Genomic DNA, 17,039 nt, shown 5'->3' with positions numbered 1-17,039 from the left:
TAGGTTTGCTTTGTTTTAAACGGCTCACGGTTAATTGGATTTTTAATTGATCATAAATCTATTCGGATTAATTTTAATTTAATTATTTTTGTGCCGTACTATATATATTTTAATCGGTTTCCAACGATCAACTATTTTAAAATTTTAATGACTTTTTCAGCACCCATATAGCTCTTGATTTTCATTCGACTATAAAGTATCTATTATTTGTGTGAGTTATATTTAAGTGAGTTTCTTCGTTAATATCAAAGCTAGAATATGTTGATCGATGAGAAAATCTTGATACAGTAATAATTGCTCAGATCGTTCAAACTTAATCTATGGTCAACCTCGTAATAAGCTTACTGTATCGATGTTAATAGACAAGACAGAAGAAATATCAAGTCTCAGCCGTGGACGAACGATCAAAGCATTCATTACTGCCGCCTCGATAGACCATTCCACTAATCAATTGACTGTTTTTTTGATATTGGTTATGAACTGAAAGGAATACATGAAAAGGTTTTATGGTATAGAATATTAAAAGTTTTATTTGTAATCATTTATTCGTAGTAAAAATGTCGTATGTTTTTAAATTGTTTACCAAAAAGAGGGAAACGGTTGAAGGCTGTTTAAATCATTATAAATAAAAGTTAGTTAAGTTTTCAAGGAACTAAATGAATTAAACACACTCTATGTACGAAAAGTTAAACCAAACGTTTTGAGAGTTAAAATATTCAACAGTTAATTGAAACTAATATTTTCGGATAACTACGCGATATTTTATTTCGTTTGATCACGGTTGCTGCAAAGTAACCGAAACGTCGGGTGTGTGTATTTTAAATATAATAAAATAACCCTTAGTAATCCGAAAATTTTAGTTTCTTTTAAATGAATACTCGCTAAGGTCTTAGATCTCAATATATAACCGTTACTCTATATCCAACAAAAGATAATATACTTGCAACATTATTTCAATTATAAAATATATACAATATATATATATAATAAATATTGCTTATTTATTAGGATATTAAATAAATAGATAGTATAGATTATATATCTTCTTCGTATTATTTATTTATGTACCAAGAGTAGTAATAGTTATATAATTATAAAAGAAATTTGATGCACAAAGGATAACTTATCCCTTAAAAGAGATCTCTACCACAAACCCTTTTCATAGAGGAAACTAGACAAGAAAGCGTGGTGTAGGTACAATAAAAAGAGAGAAGGAAAAAAAATTATAAATAAAGAGATTTATATATAAGCATACAAAATAAAATAAAAATATAAAATTCAGATATTATACATACATAGAATCATGATCATCAGCCCATCGGAGCCCACTGCTGAGCAAAGGCCTTTTCTCACATGGAGAAGGTTAGAGCATTAATCACCACGCTTGCTCAAGACGGGTTGGCGATTTCAATCTTATAATTTAAAATTATAAGACCAGGTTCCCTCACGATGTTTTCCTTCACCGTTCGTCAGTTGTGTCTAAATAGTCTTCGAAAGTACATATGTCTCGGAAAAGATCACATTGGTACTTGCCAGGTTTCGAACCTCACGTATGAAAGGCGGGCCTTTAACCTCCAGGTCACCACGACTTTTTATATACGTGAATATACACATAAATATATACAAATAGCATAAATAAATAGAGATTACATATCAGGAGGTAAAAGTGACAGAAGATGTCTCTTAAGTCGATGTTTAAATGCAGGTGCACTTGGAGTCTCTTTGTAAACGGAAGGTGGTAGTGAGTTCCAAAGTTAAGCACCTTGAACAGAGAAGGATTTACGGAAAAATTTTGTATTAAAAGAGGGGACATCAAGAGGATAGTCCAGTGCTGGTCATAAGCCTCTACCATGGCGCTCCTCGTAGCCTGATCTTTGGCTACAAGCATTCAGTTTCCATGCATATTATCCGTATTGATATATTCGCTCAAATCATCATCATCAGCCTATACTGGTCCACTGATGGACATAGGCCTCTCCAATTGCACGCCACTGAGATCTATTTTCGGCTACTCGCATCCAGCTCCTGCCAGCCATCTTGCGCAAATCGTCACTCCACCTTGCCTGAGGACGTCCTACACTACGTTTGCCGAGACGCGGTCTCCACTCAAGAACTCGTTTACCCCAACGGTTGTCGGTTCTGCGGCTAATATGGCCAGCCCACTGCCATTTCAGCTTGCTAATCCGGTGGGCTATGTCGATTACCTTGGTTCTCTGCCGAATCACCTCATTTCTGATGCGATCCCTCAGAGAAACTCCGAGCATAGCCCTTTCCATAGCTCGCTGAGCGACTTTGAGTTGGTGAACTAGCCGTACCGTTAGTGTCCACGTTTCGGCTCCGTAAGTCATTACGGGTAGGAAGCACTGATTGAAGACTTTCGTCTTTAGGCATTGTGGGATCGACGATGTTAAGACTCGGCGTAACTTCCCAAACGCTGCCCAACCCAGCTGAACTCTTCTACTCACCTCGTCCTCGAAATTGTTTCTACCCAACTGCAATACTTGCCCCAGATAGACATATTTTTGAACAACTTCGAGAACGACACCGTGGACTGCAATCGGTTCCGGTAGAACATGTTCATTGAACATGACCTTGGTTTTGTCCAAGTTCATCCGTAGGCCGATGCGTATAGAAGAGTCAGCCAGGTCATCAAGCATCTGTTGTAGGTCCTGCAGCGTTTCTGCCATAATGACGATGTCGTCTGCAAATCGCAAGTGAGAGATGTGTTCGCCATTAATGTTAATACCTCGTCCTTTCCAGCGCAGCGTCTTAAACATATCCTCCATTGCATTTGTGAACAGTTTCGGGGAGATAACGTCCCCCTGTCTCACTTCTCGATGCAACGGTATGGGACTTGTTTGCTGATTCTGTATTTGGACGGATATGGTGGCGGCTTCGTAGAGACATCTTATCACTTGGATATACCGCCAATCAACTTGGCAACGTTGCAGGGACTCCAGAACAGACCAAGTTTCAATCGAGTCAAAAGCTTTCTCATTGTCCACGAATGCTAGACAAAGGGGCTGATTATACTCTTCGGTCTTCTGTATAATCTGCCTCAGCGTGTGAATGTGGTCTATGGTGCCGTATCCGCTCCGAAACCCAGCCTGTTCCGGTGGTTGGAATTCGTCGAGTCTTCGCGCAAGACGATTTGTGATCACTCTTGAAAACAGCTTATATACGTGGCTTAGCAGGGAACTGGGTCGATAGTTCTTCAGCAGGGATTTGTCTCCCTTTTTGAAGAACAGGATGACCACACTCCTACTCCACGCCTCCGGAGTTCTCCCTTCGAAGAGGAACAGAATTGAACAGCTTTTCGCTCAAATAACTTTGTTTATTTAATATATTAAAGAAAAAGTTTCATCAAATGTAAAAAATAAATTATTCATAAATAATATACAAGAATACTGTTAAATTGATTATATTTTTAAATTGTTTTAAAACTCATATTCTAAGAGAAATTTATATAAAGACAAAGCAATTTGATTTAACATTGAATTGAGTGGAAAAACCAGAGTTCAACGTGTAATGGTGTTAACTAGATAAACGTATGAAGGAAAATAAATTAAGTTCAGAAGCGATTTCCCGACTAAAGCAATGTTATAAGAAGAAAAGATGCACAAAAGAAAATTTTCCAAACTGAATTATGAAAGAAAACGTTTTCATAATACTATGCTTGTGATTAAATATAGGTTCTACTTATGTTTATATATATAAATATATACATATATATATATATATATATATATGTATATATATATATATATTCTGCTGTGCGTGTGTATGTCACTGAACTTCTCCTAAACGGCTGGACCGAATTGAATGATTTTTTTTGTACACATTTGGAGGGCGCCTCAGATGGATTAGATTCAAAAATCAGCGCGGCAGATGGCGTTGCTATCGGTATCTAGATTATTTATAGTGAAAAGACTACAAGGTATGTTACTATATGTATTGTTTTAATACACTATACATTTCTGTCTTAGACTAACTCTGATGTCCACGCGGACGGAGTCACGGACATATTCTAGCATATATATATTATATTATACTTGTGAGTAAATATATCATAGAAATCTATATCCAAATGGACTTATACGAATTAATCTAACCAGCTCATTATAAGATTTTATACTGGTTTAGATAAAATATTAAAATAAAATAAAAGTTTTTAATCACATTTAAAAAAATATCTTGATTGTACTTAGCATGTTTATAGTGATACATAAAAAGTATGATACAAACTAGAAAAGTCTTAAGAATTTTCGATTAGAAACGTCAGATCTCGAAAGCGTCTTTTGAAGTAGAGCTAATTCATACTTGAGTCGAGGCTCTTCCTGGTAATGATGGCCATTCCGACCCTTTCCCAGGAATCAATTACTTAGGAAACGAATTAGAGTTGAGAAATTGTTTGTTATTTATACAACCAAGACGTATGTAGCGTTCTGAGCCTATGTTTTTTTTTTATTCGGACGTCTTAGACGTAAATCCCATAGCATTTTTACAACTCTGATTTTAAGTGAACATATGTGTAACACATCTTCGAACTTTATTCTAATAAATGTGATCTTATAAAAAAAAATATGAATTTAGAATTCATCATCAAAAAAACGTACCACTTGTATCATATGTAAATAATAGGAGGATATTGTAGAACTAGTTTTTGCCCGTGGATTCGTCTGGGTGGACTTTGGAAATACGCTTCGATAGAAATGTATACATTTTGGAAAATAATATATATATATATATATATATATATATATATATATGGTGACCAACCGTCAGTTACACATACTCTGCGTCAGGTGACTTCGTACCCAATATAATCTAGATCCTGCGATAACTTCTGGAAATTTCGGGATAAATTATAGCCTATAATATATCCTCACGCCTAAGCTACAGCACTGTAAAGTTTTATTAAAATCCGCTTAGTAGTTTTTCTATGAAAGACCATCAAACAATACACATCAATGTATTTTCACATCTATTCTCGTGTAATTTATCGGTTGCATAATTTATATAGTAAAATTACCACAAACAGCAAAATTCGTATAATTTTATTATTGAGACCGCATTGTTTATTACACTAATTAAATTATATATATAATAGGTAATTCAAGCATTACCTAATTATTTGTGAAGCAAAATGTTTCGTAATACGATAACCTATGTTACAAATACGTTTTAAATTGTGGAGCAATAATGAAAATAGAAATTACACGTATATTTTTAGCTGTAAAATCTACGAATATTTCACATTTAACTGTATATCGTGTATTGAACTTTAATCGTGAAATTACGAAAGTATTTCTTTAAATTGCATTATTATTATCAAAAGAATTGCATGAAGAGATATAGTTGGTTTATTTTATATTATTTATATTTAAAACAACAGTCCTGGAGTTTGTTCGAAATATTATACTTCTATTTAATATTCTCTTTACTGTTTGGTCTCGAATCAACGATGGAAAATGGACGATTTTAACGTGATCATTAATAAAATTCGGTTAAAACAATATATTGCTATAAACTTGGCCGTTTTTAAAACGTCTGATAAATTGTCGTACGAATTATTTTGATGGTCCTCATTTGATGTGTGAATTCGTTGACCTTAAGTCGGGACATAGTGACGTCATGTAGTTAATGGCGCTTTCACGTAACTTTTGTCCGTTTCTGGGCTTTATCATACATATATGTTACATATAATATAAGGATCATAAGTTTATTGTTGTAAATGCTTGTAGTTATGCCAGTTTTAGTTCATGCAATAAGTTATTTTACACGTTTGTATTGATATGAATCCATATATTATTTCACTCATACGTGCTATCGTTTTCCTGTTACGTAACAATACTTCAAACATCTGCTGTATGGAAATATTAGGTTAAAATTTATAGAAAAAATATTATTTTATATGAAGGTTTTATACGATATCGTAAAGTTAGCTCGGATTATGAAACAAATAATAAAAAGTATTGCTAGTGTTAGATATCGAAAGCAGAACAAATATATTCCGTGAAATAAAAAAAAAATCGCATCAAAATATACTCGTAGTAATAAAGCAAGCGAAGATTGCCCCGAAGAAAGGATTTCGAAGTCAAATTGATTTTGTCACGTCGATGTTCGGATTTATGACTGTATGAATATTTGATGGGAAAAATAACTCGATGTTTAACTGCTTTTATTTAGTATCGATCATATACATATATACACTGTTTGATTGGACACAAATGTCATTGTTTTAAATTAGTTTTTTTTTATATGCTACAAAAGTTGCGGACATGAATATATGTCAGTTTTGTTTTTTTTTTACTGTTTAGAGTCAACGACACAAAATATAAGTCCATATAAAAAAATTTCATAAACGGTACTAGAATTGATATCATATAGACGTATTTAAATAAAATAAATAGAATTACATTATCCAGACAGCATTGAAAAAAAAAATTCATTGAATGGAATACAAAATAAGAACGATTGAATCATTTACAAAAATATTGACATTGAACGTCAGCTTAAATCATGTTCAGAAATGCGATCAATCCGAGCAATATGTTACATTTGTATATGGATGACATCCTGGCGATAAAAACGACCGCAGACAGCCACGGACCCATTCATAAATCACTCAAGATTTGCATGTCAACTATAGTTATACCTACTAGTTCAATTCGAATGACGCATTAGAATTTCATAGCGTACCCACTTGGATTTCAAATTTGGAATACATTTTAAAAATTGAATGAATTTCTTAATAATAAAATCGTATTTTAAATAGAAATGGAATAGCGATATCGAAGTGGAATTCCATTGGGATTGTTGCTATGCCGCTTTGAAATCTATGAAAGGAATAAAATATGGAATAAAAATATATAAACATTGGATTTTTATTTTTTATTTTATTAATAAATATCGAGTGCAATCAAGATCATAATAGACAAGATTTTATTTTTTTATATCACGCGTAACTACATGATAAGTATTGATTTCAAATAAAAATATGTATAGACAAAACCCTTTACAGGATTTAACGGTAATACCTTTGTATTAATTGGATTGGGTTAAAAAAAAAAACTAAACGTCCAAAAATCGAATGATAAAATTAAATTGCTAACTTCTAAAGTCGGTCATACCCTTAGTGAGAGTTTAAGTGATATTTACTAAGGCTTTTTACCTGACCGCAACATTTGTCATTGCTAAGAGCGGGCATGATCTGTCTCCTTGATAAATGGCGGCCCCTAATGCGATCTCTTTCACTAACTTCACGAAATGGTATTAAATGTCTCGAGTTAGAAGTTTACTTTGCAAAAAAATGTATAATTTTAACGACACGTGAATGAAACATCGCATTTTAGGTAAAAATGATTTGTGAATTCTATTTAATATATTATATGAGATAACCTTTAGTTACTCGCAACGGTAACTTAAGTAATTCAATTATTTTAATAGAAATAATATCATACAAGTAATAATATCATTAAATCTTCTTTGTGCCTTTATAGACAATTGTGTTAGATAGAAAGGAAGTGTTCTTGGCCCCGATGTTGTAACAGTGAGCGGCGCAAAGATGACGCTTCATGATAGAACATCAGCATTAATGGAATTTTTATATATTTGTGTGTGATCGTGTTATGTGTGTATGTGTGTGTGTGTGTGTGTAATACATATTTAATGTATATGTATTTGTGAATCATTGTGTATGTGTGGTATTTGAGTTTAATATATTTTAATTTCGTTCGTATGTGTGTGTAATGCATATATACATAAATTCTTTGCATTTGTGCTTTTTGTGAAATACGTGTTTACGTTATTCTTTATGTGTGCGTGATTGTGTGTGTGATGGCGGCCCTAATATTTTATTCTCAAACGATTGGAAAAATCTTTTTTGAATATAACTCTGTTATTTGTCAGTCGTCGGCCGTATTACCGTCCGACCCCTTATGTTTTGAGAAGGGTTATTTTAATTCACATTTCTATTCCATACAGTTTTCTGTATTACGATTTTTAATGGAAGAAATTTTCTTAAATATAAAAGACGAAATTGAAATCATATATTCCATACAACTATTATTAAATTCTAACCATTTTTCAAACAAAAGCCTCTAACTTTCTTGGTATACGAACAATAGAAAACAATTTTGTGTGATGGCAAGACGTCATCTGCGGTTTGAGAGGACATTCTTTGTGATGCATTCACACACACAACAATCACAAGCGTGTGTACAATATAATATGCACATACAAGAATGAAGATTAAAAACTATAACATGAATGGAATTCCATTTTTAAATTTTCTTCTATACTATATCATAAAAACTCGTTCGAAATATTGTTTGTTACTAAATATTATGTCGGTTATAAATTTATTAAATGTGATTTTATAATTAAAAAATAAATTTTATAGTTAAATTTAATATCATATCATATTTTATTAATAACCACGTAATATCGTTTTTTCAGAAATAGCAATTTATCGTACCTATACAAATCAGACTCATTTGTTTCAAATTATCTCAAATAGATGAGTTCAACCAAACGTCTAAATTTCATAACTAAATACTGCAATTAAATCATCCGCTTGTTCAATATTATGCTAAAATATATCTAAATTGCTACTGAATTAAATTAAAATTTTATATAAATTGAAACAATTCATACAATAAATATATATTCATTGGCTTGTTCAAATATCGGAACGATAATCGCTCGATTACAGGAGAGGCGTTAATTTCAAAATGGCGTCCTATTTCCATCTAATGACGCTCATTTAAGTCCTAAAGAAACACGTTATTTGGATTTCAAATTAAGAACACCTGTTGGACGCCGTTAGGAACGTCCTGATAATTTGTTTATATAATGTAAATTGCGTTGCGCGGGAACTGCTGAAAGTAATGAAGTTCTTTATTTGAATTTGGAATCGTTCAATTTTCTTTCTTCTTCGTAAACAGAACGGCATTTTTTTTTAATAAATCGATTTCAATTCGTAAAGGTTTAAATTATTCGGTCCATAAAAATGCCGATGTGAAATGCACTTACATTTCTAGCATCTGGCCGGTGAGCATTTCGTTGAAAAATGACATTTTAACGGCTTCAGCGCTCAAAGCTACATTGTATTCCAGATATTATTACTGCTACGTGGTATCCAGCTGTACACCGCATTAGTTTAATATTTGTACAATATAAAATTGAACAAGAACGATTTACCTACAACAGTAATATCAATAAATATGATATTTCGGTGTAAATGATGCCCATCATAAAGATAAGCAAAGGGTTGAAATTAAGAAAGTTTAATGAAAACATCGCCCTCAGAACAAGGGATGGATAAATTGAAGCTATCTTTTAAATTGGATATTGTTTAGTGATGTGAACTCATCGATGTTTTATAGTTCGATAGCTTTATACACGAAAATGGATTTATTATGGAATGCACTTAAAGGGTTTAAAAGTTTTGTTTTAATGGATCAATTGTGTACTATTTGTTTTCAATATAGTCACAGAAGTGAGAATCCGGATTATCTGTTTCGTAATATCTTAATGGATACATTTGCTGATTTACGTTACTTTATATATATATATATATATATTTGGGCTCTTTATTTGGTCGTATTTGCATTTTCTTTTAGTGGGATTTACATCTGCTCATCGACTTTTGAAACACTCTAGTGGCTATGAATTAATAACACTCCCAAGCGAAACTCTGATAATATTTTTAAAGATAGCATCCTAGTTCACTAAGAACATGTAAAGTTTAGTCCAAAATTATGTTTTATCTTTTTAAAAATTATATCTGATACAGGTGTTACAGAGCATCTAAAGCTGGAAGTACTTCAAATCCAAATTCATTATTTCCTTTTTGTGTCCTATGTATCCTCGTGACACAACACCTGGAACAGCTGTTCGATAACTCTTACATTTATTGTTATATTTTTACAGACCTATCACAACTACTGCTGGATATAAATGATATCGTTTTGTTAATTTACCTAGATATAAATAAATAATTCAAAAGTCATAATACATATTAAGACACTAAAATAAAATAACTGTAATTTTTTTGTTTTGGAATTAACCCACTGTGGAAATAGCATAGGAAAAAAATGACAAAAATATTAAATTGAAAACAACAGAAAAGAAGCCTTTATCATTAACAGAATTCTTATAATTAGTTGTAGACGAAATGACACATATGTTATAATGTCCAGAACTAATATCAATTCATTCTTGGAACGTACTTCGAAGGCAGCCCTAGTAGGTTCTTTTCAAATTTGGTTAGGTAGAGAGAGGAGCTTGGACAGTGGAGGTGAGCGTTTAACGCGCGTTAGATAGGGTCCCTTAAATATATAGTGCACGTCTCATCCATCAAATATATTTCCACTTCCGGTTAGTCGCCATGTGGATCAAGTCAGGATTTTCTTATGAAAATTCCGGCTACTTATATCTTTATTAAGTTTAGTTTAAGGTAACTGTTTTCATTTAACTGATGATTTTGATATTATGTTATAACATCTAGCTAATTCAATAATATTTTTTATTACTAAGGTTCTACATTACAAGGAAAAATAGAGTTAGATAGATATCAATTAATAATAATTAAATATTAATAGTCGCGCTGGCCTAGAGGTTAAAGGCCCGCCTCTCATGCATGAGGACGCGGGGTTGAAACCTGGCAAGTACCAATGTGATTTTTTCAAAGTTATATGTACTTTCTAAAAGTATTTAGACACCACTGACGGATGGTGAAGAAAAACATCGTGAGGAAATCTGATCTTATAATTTTAATTTATAAGTTTGTAATCGACAATCCGTCTTGAGCAAGCGTGGTGATTAATGTTCTTTTACTTTCTCCATGTGAGAAGAGGCCTTTGCTCAGAAGTGGGCACCAATAGACTGATGATGAATAAATAAATCTTCTATGGAATCAAAGAAGTCCTTTGCTTTATATTATTATTGTTTATTGGTTATATGCAAGAATAATTATAGTGTCAGACTGGTCATCAAATTTAATAATTTAAGTACATTTTAGCTTCACGATTTTCCAAACTTACAATAATAGGAAATTTCTTACAAAGATGTATGTGTATTAAAATAGCTCACATCACAGAATATAAAAGCAAAATAATTATCATCAATTTATTTATTAAATAATAACCAGAATTAAGATAGCATTTTATAATCGATCTAAATATTATGGCAGTCTCACACGTAGCTGCAAACTTGCGCAAGTCTAGACTTGTGCAATTAATCGCTACGTGTGTGTTTGCCATTACAAAATTCGCAAAACACTATGATATTATAAAATTATAACTCCCATCTTATTAATATAGCGATGTGAAAATATTTAACATCAATTAGCAAAAATCGATCATGTAATATTAAATTTTAAGTCATTGTAATAGCGTTTATAATTGCAAGACTGGGAGCTAAGTGGGAAAAATTTGTTTTGCAACACCGTATGATGACGTTAATGTTACAACGTACTTGCAATATTTAATATAGAAAACGGAATGATCATTCTTACGCCATATAATATTCATATATATTATTTATTGTTTCTTATATGCTTTATTAATATATATATATATATATATTACTATACTCATAATTCGTAATCACTGCATGATTTAAATTAAGGTAACGGATTGTATGTCAAAATATTTTTTCTTTATTTACTCGCTATAAGTCAGACTATTATATATGAGATGAGTAAATCTCGTTTATTTTCAGTCATCGAAAATTTTATTCTAACTGTAATCGAAGCAGACGGTTCATTAAATAACTATTTGTTACTATTAATTTCCATTTAACAAAAGAGATATGAAACAATTCTGTTTACAATAAATAGAAATTTATACAATGAACGTATGAAAAGGCAAGAAGCTTTGGTTTAAATTAAAATATGTTTATTTTTATTATTAAACATATTAAATATACTTTAGAGTACTGAAATTAAATGAATCTTGCTTTATGCTGATTTCACCTTGACCCATGACCTTCACGAATACTATAAAATAAACATTTTTTTTTTATCAAGTTATATTATTTATATATTAAAATAGTTAGAGATAATCTTTAATAGCTCACACCATGGAACTTCAAATAGCAAAATATCAATCTGTGTGTATAGGCGTGTGTATGTGTGTGTGTTTTACCCCTCTTTCACTTAACAGGGATTTTGCCATGTATCTTTTTGACACCATTAAATATATTTATATGACACTCCCCATTGGTAAGAGGAATATGCTATTGAAAATGAAAGATAATATAAAGTACTACTGATAATAATTAAATAATCCTTTTCTATCTTATCTTATACACAATTGTCCTAAAGATGTTATTTCGTATGCATAACTTTCAATTACGTATAAAAAATTTTACATACTTATTAATTATATAATTATAGTATAACTTAATTATGCAATACATATTTATTATGCTCAAACCTTCTCCATGTGAGAAGAGGCCTTTGCTCAGCAGTGGGCTCAGATAGGCTGATGATGATGATGATGATGATATATATTTCTTTGTGAATTTGATTTAGCTCGTTTGTTTTAGTCATATGCGCCCGCGCACGCTCACACACACACATAATAAATTAATTTCCAACAAAGAAACGATAACAGTCACTATCAATTTAATATAACCATATAAGGTAATTGGAATGACTCGAATAAGATTTAAATATATCACATGAACTTTTAAAATATTTTCATAGTTTAACAAAATTATATAAGTAATAATATAATATAATAAGGAATAATACATTATAATCACTTTTATTCTATAATTATTCGAGAATGTATTTACTTTATTAGAATATAATTTATACTTACTTTACTTACTTTATATGAAGGCATGTTAAAGCCTTATCCTCTACACCTATACATGTTGTATGGTATGATAATGAAAATAACAATTTTAATATGTTTTATACTCTTATAATTTTTTATATATATTTAATATTAATAATTTAAATTCTATATCAATTTAGTTAATATTGAATGAGTTTTAAAATGTAAATGAGAAAGTGCAGTGCTGTGAGGTGATAATAACTTTGTTTGCGCTTGACACTACCTGACTGTGAATGGGAATTAAACAAAGTGTTTGTTCTTAGTACTTTGTTCAGTAAATCGACTGTTCAACGGAAACAAAGTTGTCAGGATGTTGGCATGTTTAATTAGTTTTACGACAGCTATACATAGCATTTAAATTTTATTTTTAATATTAAAATCACAAACGGGTATCCCTCATACAGCTTTCATAACCTTCTTCCTTTTTTTGTTAATAAAGAAAAAATACGAATGTAATATTTTTTGTCATATATTTTTTCTACTAAATATTAACTATTAAACATACGCTATATATGATTGCCTAAACAAAGTGCTGTAACTCATTTTTTGATTATTTGGACTCAAATTTAATAATACATATATTGAGATCCATTTTTATCTATATGTTTAATCATCTTTGATTTTTTTTTTCAAATATAAATGTTAATTTATATTTTTTGATATGTATATATTAATCAAAATAGACTGTTGCCCTTATATCGTTTAATTTATTTGGATTTTTTCACCAAAACAATTTTCCTTTTAGACTATTTCAAAGCGCCTCGATTTAACATTTATTTAATACAAATATTTTTTTCATAAACTCATTTTATTTATAATTGTATTTGACATCTTCGAAAGTAAAATTCAAAACTCGGAAAGGTTAATGACCTTCAGGAATACCAAAAATGCTTGCTCCAGCGACCAAACGGTCTTTTTGCATCTCGGCATGACCTTAAAGCGACGAATAAATTTATGCAACCTAATAGTAATTTCTATATTTTATTTAAGTTTTTTCTTATATACACTTTTATAATAATAGACATATTAATATTACTTTGTACCTCATTGTTTACAATTTCGCTAACTTATTGTATAGGTTGTTGAACCCATTATCTCCATGTTGTATAAATAAGATTTTATTTTTATATAATAGCGCTGACGATAAGGCTGAGATAATTTAAATGTTAATATATGTATTATGAAAAACATGTAAATAATAATCAATTTAGAAAGCCTATCTGCTTAACATATTGTAAATTACCATATGCTTATCAGATATTTGTTTGCGAACACTTTGAATATATTTATGAGAGCGTATAAGCAATATGACATTATATATATTAAAGTTTCTTTATTTGTAAGCAGTCTGATTTAATTACATAAAGCGTTATCGATATCGACAAACGTCATTCTCGTCACTAGCTGTAATCTGTCGGTTATTGTTCGCCTTCAGTACGAACGTTCAACCTGACGCGTACGCTGTACCGCGCTAAATGACAGCCGACAGTTTGAAATTCGTTTTTTATTTTTTGTTTCCTTTTTTGACATTCCTGTGATTTGTGAACGGCCAGTTGTTTGTGTCCTGTGGTTGGATTGTATTGATATAAGAACTCTGTGGATGTTTTTAAAGACATTTCTATTTAATGACGAGGTAAAACATATTATACATGTATTAAATAAAACTAGCATAACGTTGGGAAAGACAATTTAAAATATTCAATAGAGAAATATTTTAAAGAGCTGAGTTAAAATATATATACATATATATATAATTTCCGGTCCATAGGTTTGAAAGAGGCCAATAATTGGGGTCGATCACGGCATTTAGCAATTTTCTACACATATGCTACAATCTGCATAGGTGGCAATTTTACATGCAAATCCGAGCGATGCAGCAACTTTGCGAATTTTTCCGCTGCATACTAAAATTAAAGCGCTTTAGTTTTATTTCAAAACAAAACCACGACTGCTTTTAGCTATAAGCAATATTAAGAAAGAGTTTATAAAATATTTGAATGTTTTAAATCGGTGTGTTATTTTAAACACTTTGCCTCTCATCGGCAAGGGGCGATATTTCTAAATAGGAAATTAGAACGAATTTCGGATGAAATAAATTAAAAGCCAACAAGCGTTCCGGGCGTCATTACCTGAGAGATGAATTAATAATTATTGTAATATTCCCTCAACTTTAAATTAACCCATTTCGATTCGAAGTAAATTTTGTTCAGTGTTTAATATTTTCTTTCTTTATTAGTTTATTAATTATCTCCGTAATAATTTAATACTTATATTTTATGTTAGTTAACATTGTTAAGACATTATTTTCCATTTTTTAAGTACCCAAGTTTTGACTCGTTCTAGCTCTTTTAGAGGTTGTTCTGTATATTTTTACACAAGAACTTTTATGCCTTATTAAAACATAAAAATGGTCAAGCACGGGAAATGTTTAAAAATAAATAAATTTTTAAAGCAAAAATAGAGTCATAATAAAGTCTTTACCCAAATTAAATTAATACATTCATCATACGAAATTTGAAAAAAGAATGGCCAGAGGCGGCATTAATGAAACGCAGCTTCATAACGAAGTGAAAAAAAGGTAAGGTCTTTGGAGGGAAAATGATGAATTTTAATTGGCTAATAAAATTCAATTCTAATCAAATTTCCCTCAGAGAATGTTTTATTTCAAATTCACCAAAAATTTCCATTTAAAAAGATTTTCTTCAATTACTTCAAATATCAGGGGACTGCTATTTCATTATTTCACATGTAATGAACCGAAGATTTTACCTTTTTTTTTTATTCCATTGTGTAGACATTACTGAAGAAATTCGTAAAATTAATTGACACTTAACCGTTCGGAAATCTGAAAATAGTTTTTTTATTTATTAAAAAACAAATAATTTAGAGTATGGAGACTGCCAATTAGATTGTGGTATCGTCTGTGAACCTGTATACGATAATAAGAAAAAAATTGTTGAAAATGTGAGAAAGAAGGTTTAATATTTCAAGTTACCTAATACCAATAATGTAAAAGTGCATCTGCATGTTATTGTCTGAGTTTCTATGACTTGAACAAGCATTATATTTAAAAAAAAAATACATAGTCACTTTCACGATTATCGTAGATTTCTATGTGTTCTTATAAAATGGCTATCAAACTCAAAGCTTGACCAAACTCAAAAGATCTGTACTTGGCAGGAAAACATCAAAGACCTAATTGAACTGTAAAAGATGGTGCGGTCACTTGGAGACGAATCCAGTTGTACCAGTCAAGATAATGAGGGGCTTAACATCTTATCATAGTCTGGAAAATACTTCAGATATGTACACAGACAGACATACATATATGTTAACGTGCCATACAATTGATAAATTATTTGAGTCCATTTATTAAGTTTAATGAAATATATAAATTAAATAATGTGTGTATATATATATATATATATATATATGTGTGTGTGTGTGTGTGTGTGTGTAGATGAAAGCCAAAAGCCAATCGTAAAAAGGTCCCAACATGTAATATGTTTTGAAATATATAATTATTTGTCTACCAAATAATAAAACATCTCAATTAGATATTTGATTTTTGTGACCCAAAAAAGCTGGTCTTAGAAATATAAGGATATTATTGATTAGGTCTTTTGGGTCTCATAAATAAATTGATGAAATTTATATCTCCATTTGAGTTAAGATCATTTATTTTCCATTTTCCATATAAACGGACGTCTTATTTAATAATATCAATTTATTTTATTGGTTCATTATGTAATTAAAGTTGTGTAACATTTATTGAAATCCATTTTAAAAGTTAACGAATTTTCAGAAAAGGTCAGGTCAGGGCATATCCGAGTAAAATTTCTCCTTTCAATTTTCTGATCTTTAATTAAAAATGGTTCCATAGATATTGCCACAAAGTTTACTCAATTAACTTATTACTTGATGAATTTAACAAAACCTTTACTCGTTCAGAAATCAATTTATTCTCAAGTGGTTATTTCCATCGGTTTCGCAAGCGCCGATTTATAATCTGGAATTAACAAAAAAAATAAATAAAAAGTTTATTATATACAAAGCTTTACGATTAAGCAAGCAAATAGATATCTAGAAATTGTGTATATATATATATATATATATATATATATTTGTTATTAGTGAACGCAATTTTATAAAATATGTAATAAGAAAGGTTTATTATATTTTGTAAAC

General features: G+C 30.6%; 1 protein-coding gene across 1 annotated transcript in view; it reads left to right on the top strand.

The window, feature by feature from the left end:
* The window catches only part of LOC116774300 (brain tumor protein), a 206,925-nt gene that overhangs the window by 39,180 nt on the left and 150,706 nt on the right, over positions 1–17,039 (top strand). The gene's annotated exons all lie outside the window — the stretch shown is intronic.

This window comes from Danaus plexippus, chromosome 26 (assembly GCF_018135715.1).
Source record: "Danaus plexippus chromosome 26, MEX_DaPlex, whole genome shotgun sequence".
In the NCBI taxonomy this organism is placed as follows: domain Eukaryota; kingdom Metazoa; phylum Arthropoda; class Insecta; order Lepidoptera; family Nymphalidae; genus Danaus; species Danaus plexippus.
Note: the sequence above shows the minus strand (reverse complement) of the source record. Positions and strands in the feature narration are given on the sequence as shown.